Source organism: Canis lupus, chromosome 4 (assembly GCF_011100685.1).
Source record: "Canis lupus familiaris isolate Mischka breed German Shepherd chromosome 4, alternate assembly UU_Cfam_GSD_1.0, whole genome shotgun sequence".
Taxonomy (NCBI): domain Eukaryota; kingdom Metazoa; phylum Chordata; class Mammalia; order Carnivora; family Canidae; genus Canis; species Canis lupus.
Genome location: NC_049225.1, coordinates 57,854,662 through 57,860,085, shown reverse-complemented (window position 1 = coordinate 57,860,085; position 5,424 = coordinate 57,854,662).

Genomic DNA, 5,424 nt, shown 5'->3' with positions numbered 1-5,424 from the left:
CCAGCAAGCCTGGGCTGCTCAGATCGGATCCTTTTTTGAAGAGCTAGAGGCCCCGCCCCTCCACAGGCTGTGGGCCAATGAGTGCGTGTCACACACTCGGCAAGAGGGCCTCTGGTTGGGAGAGCTGGCTTTGAAAGCCTGGAGCTGGAGAGGAGGGGGGGACATTTCTCTGAATTGAAACAATCTGGGAAAGCAGCTCACATAAATGATGATACTCTAACTTAAATAAGCTGTGGGCACTTTGAGCGGTGCATTTTACAGAATTGTAGGAATCTGGGTGGAAATACAAATTAAAGTTGCAGGGTCTTGGGTAGGAGGGTACAAATTTCCATTGATCCTTGTCGGCTGCGCAGCATGACAAAAATGAGAGATGAGTAGATTTTTCAAGTTATCTTCTTCCATTGGAAATGCAAGGCTCTCTGGGGAGAGCATGATCAATGTGCCTTTCTTGGTTTGATTGCATCCACAATAGAATCCAAAACCTGAAAGAACCCTTGCACATTATAAAGCCCTGCCTACTCTCTGTCACTTCAGTGCCTTTGGGCAGTGGCTTGCTGTACCAAAAGGCAGTGGAGGTTAGAATCAGGCATATCCCTAGAAATCCTGTAAGACATTGGGAACGTTACTCAAACTCTGCCAGCCTCATTTCCTTATCTGTATATTGTAGATTCATCCACTCTGTTTTTTTCAACAAATACTTCTTGAGGATTCACTATGTACCAGGCAATGTTTGAGGATTTGTAGAAACAGTGAAAAAGCAAGACAAAAATCTCTGTCACATGGAGCTTTTCTTACAGTAGGGAATTCCAAAAATATACAAGCAAACTAGTAAATTAATGATTTCAGATAATTGTGTTGTGAGGCAAAAGGGTACAAGACGATACAAACATAAGGCTGGAGGTGTTCTTTTATCAGGGGTTGTCAAAGTAAACTTATCTTAGGAGATGTTATTTGGGCTGAGAACTGAATAATGAAAAGTCAGTCATAAAAGAACTAAGGGAAGTGCGTTCCCAGCAAAAGTAATAGCAAGTGCAAAAGTCCTGAGGCAGTCACATCTTGATATGTTTCAGAAACATCAAGAAGACAAATGTAGATGGGACTTAATGAGCAGACAGGAGAGTATGAGTGATTAGGTTGAAGTGGCTGATGGGGGCCAGATCATGTAATTTTTTTCTAGGATTTGATATAGAGTTTCAGTCAGATTCAGTCTACAGAGGGACTTCTTTGGAAAGTTGTGAGCAGAATTATGAAGGGTGAAGTTTTAACAGAATATAAGTACGAGGCTGGTGCAGTACTCTAAGAAATAGCAATGGCTTAGATTATGGCTTGGATTATTATGATAGCAGTAGATTTGAGATATCTGAGTTCAGGAATATTTTTGCAAGGGATGATACCTTTATGGTTGTTGAGAAGATTAAATGAGAGTACTTATATTAAAGCATCTTATAGTTAAGAGATGCTTCCTAAATTTTAATTATTTTTCTCTTTTATTTGTTAAATTGAATGATAAAACTGAGACTGAAAAGGTCAAGTGATTTGTCCAAGTATAATCTGTTGGTCAAGATGGGGCAGTTTATGCTGCTGAAATAAAGGATATCTCAGGGGTTTAAAACAGTAAAGATTTATTTCTCACTCACACTATAAATTTATCATTGGCCAGCTGGAAGGTCTGTCCCACATTCTACTCACTTTAGGACCTAGACTGATGGAGTGGTCACTATCTGGGACTTTGCTAATCATTATGATAGAAAGTGAGCTCTGGAAGTTCTCAAGTAGGCGACCATAAATCCTAGCCCAGAAGTAAGTAATACATGTCACCTTTGTTCATAGCTCACAGCTCTTTGGCAGAGATAATCATGTGTATCCACTCAAACACAATAGGGGCAGGGAGTGCTCTCCTACCATGTGTACAGAAAACAGAGAACCAGGAAAATTTTGTGTACAGCCTTAACAATGACATAAATAGAAAGTTATGGCAGAGCCAGAATTGGAACCCTCTCATTCATGATGTCTTTTTATTTTTTTTTTAAGGATTTTATTTATTCATGAGAGACACACAGAGAGAGACAGAGACAGAGACACAGGTAGAGGGAGAAGCAGGCTCCATGCAGGGAGCCTGATGTGGGACTCAATCCCTGGACTCCAGGACCATGCCCTGGGCCAAAGGCAGGTGCTAAACCACTGAGCCACCCAGGGATCCCCTCATGGTGCACTTTGACATTGAAATTACTATTAACAAACTTTAATATTTATTTCTGATAAAGTGTAAGTATTGGAATGTAGTATCTCATTGAAATGCAGGGTCATTAAAATTATAAGGGTGGATAGTAGCAGATGTGACTTGAGGCTGGAAGATACACGTAGGACAACCAATTAAAGATTCAAAGGCATCTCTATTGCGACAGGGGAGGTTTAATGAAATAGAACAGTGTCTAGTAAGTGATCCAGTGACAGGCTTGTTACTTTGCAGGGAGATGATGTAGAAGTGATAAAGACATGTAATAAGTTAATAGGTTAAACATAGAAATGTATTTATTTTTATTGGGGTCAAAAAGACTTGTAAGATTTAAAAACTGGGAGATGTGGTTGGGAGTGTTCATGTGAGAAGGACTTCTCTGTTTGTTTTTTTTTTTTTAAGATTGTATTTATTTGAGAGAGAGCTCGAGATAGCACAGAGGGTTGAGGGGCAGAGGCAGAGGCAGAGGGAGAGGGAGAAACAGATACCCCCTTGAGCCAGGATCCTGAGCAGGTCTTGATTGCAGGGCTCAATCACAGGGCTTGATTGCGGGATCCTGATATCATGACCTGAACCCAAGGCAAATGCTCAATGGACTGAGCCACCCAGGCACCCCAAGAACTTCTCAGTTTTAATGCACTATCAGTACAGGAAAGCAAGTCAAAGTAGCTGCTAAGAAAGTATGTGCACATCTATGCCCCCTATTACCTGGATCTTCACTTTCTAGCTATGTGAAGATGGTGAGATTAATGAGGGGCTCAGTATCCTAAAGGCAACATTTGATGCAGGTTGGGAATGCTTTGCCTGAAGAAGACTCAGAAGAGTGAAGTGGGATATGAGGGTCACCTTCAAACACTTCACAATATGTTTGGATGACACCTAAGGAAACAGCAGAAGCTCATGTGTAGAAAACCCAAGGAAGCCACAACAGGAGGTCAATTCCACTGGAATTTCCTAGTAATCAAACAGAAAACCTCTTAGAATTGTTCACTTGAATGAAAATAAGCTTAAGTTTTTATCTACCAATTCCTGTCCCCCGTTGTTTGAGGGTTGCTCCTGGGGTCAGTAACTTCCCTATATCTCTAGACTGTTCTTGCTCAGGAGTTGAACAACTTCCATATTGTCAGAGAATGTTACAGGATGGAAAAATAGATATGGAGCATGAACTTATGGTGCAACTCTATCAGCAGAGATAAGTCTGAGACTGCATAGGGCTACTCTTTGTAGCGGTGGCTTAAATCAGGTGGGCTAAGAGGATGTGATGTGAGGGTACCCATAGCATCTACTAAAATCTTTAAAATAAAAAATATAATAGCTGATATTTGTTGAGCAATTATTCTTCCCAGGTGCTACTTTAAGCATCTTACATGTATTAGTGTATGTAATCTTTACCATAATCCTGCGAGGTAGGTTTTTTTTTTTTTCCATCCTTTCTTACAGGTGAGGAAACAAAGCCCAGTGGTAATGCATTTTGGCAGATTTATAAAAGATAAAGAAGAAAAGATCCTTAGGCTAATTTTCACAGACACCTCTCTGGATTCACAAATTCCCAGAAAGTCAGTGAGGATTTCTGTGGCAAGAGATGTTATATATCTAGGAAGAAAATCGTGGTGGCTGTTGATTTCTTTCAAAGCTCTTTGACAGAAATAAAATCAGTTTCCACTTCAGTGTCAATGATTTATGTTGACTGGAAACAGAGAATAACTAAGAGTGCTTAAACCACCAACAGACGGAGACTTTAGTAATTACATCTTTATGAAAGTAGATACTTGAGTAGCATCCAGAATAGACAATTTTTTCTGCATATCAGAATGCGACTCAGTGGAAGTCAGCACCTGACAGATGATATGGCATGTTTTCAAAGGAGATAAAAGCCCCCATTGGCTAAAAGTCCTGCACCAATAAGGTTTAAAATTTTACTCCTCTCTGAGGGCAAAATATCATCATCATCATTCATTATCATCATCATTAGCAGTGGCAGCAGTGCCAACTTCCATAATCTAGTGTTAACTGTGTGCCAGGAGCTGTGTAAGTGCTTGTGGGTTTGTATACTTGTTTCCATATATGGAGGGTGAGGAGAGACTGAATAATGAGGCAGATCACTACAGATTGTTAGGTGGAACGTATGTATAAAGCTTGTCGTGCATGGCCATAAGACAAGTAGATTTCTGCACCTGCCCGTCTGAATCTTAAAAGTTGATAAAGAGGCCTTTACTGGGTTCAGTCACATATACCATCTAGATGGTCTCAGCACTGACTTATTCTCTCAGTTCTGTGTTTTTGGAACAGCTTCCAGTGTGGAGATGGTAGGAAGAACATATATTATAAGGACAGGAGGGTGGTAAGGAGCCTCCAATTGCCTGAGTCCAGTTCATGGGTCAGCTGGTGGTTATATCCTCTTTATGACCTCCTTCAACAGCATTTTATTTTAATTCTTTAATACAATCCTTGAAAAAACCCACTGAGGAGGTATTTTTATTTCCTCTTTTACAGATGAGAAAATCCAGGATTTAGAAAGGTTAGATGCCTCACAAACTTACATAGTTAATTATTATTGGTTCCAGGATCCAAACAGAATCTGAGTCCTAGCAGACTTGACTCTTTGCTATCTAAATGTAAAGCCTTTGCCCTGAATCATGACTCAGAAGTACCATGTAACAAATTCTATTTTATTCTCACATGAATTACTGAGCCTTGCATTTCAGGGATATCTACCTTTAAACAGAGTGTTCCTGTGGACACAATATATTGACCTAAAGGTCAGTTCATAGCTGACAGGCATGCACTCAATTCTAGGATTGTGTTTTAAGGGACTTCTTCTTTAAGTTAAAAAATAAAATTTTATGCACCCAAGTTAATAGAACCTGTCAAAATGCTTTTAAATAGAAGCACATATGGTTCTGGTGTAAATTAGTTCACAGAATAAAATAAGTGGCAATTTGCCATATTAGTGCTATTTATATGAAGGGTTACTTGTAGATGACACCATCCAGCATGCCAGCCACTGTAGAAGGTATTTTGAATGAAAGTAATCAGAGGTTTTTTTGTGGTCCAGTTGGAGAGAGAGACTAACTAACTAATAACATAAAAAAATATAAAATCATAGCAGGGTTAACAAAAGAGGTACTTAATAAATGCAACTACAAGATGTGATCTAGTTCTGAGATCTGAGAGATGAGAAGAAAGTA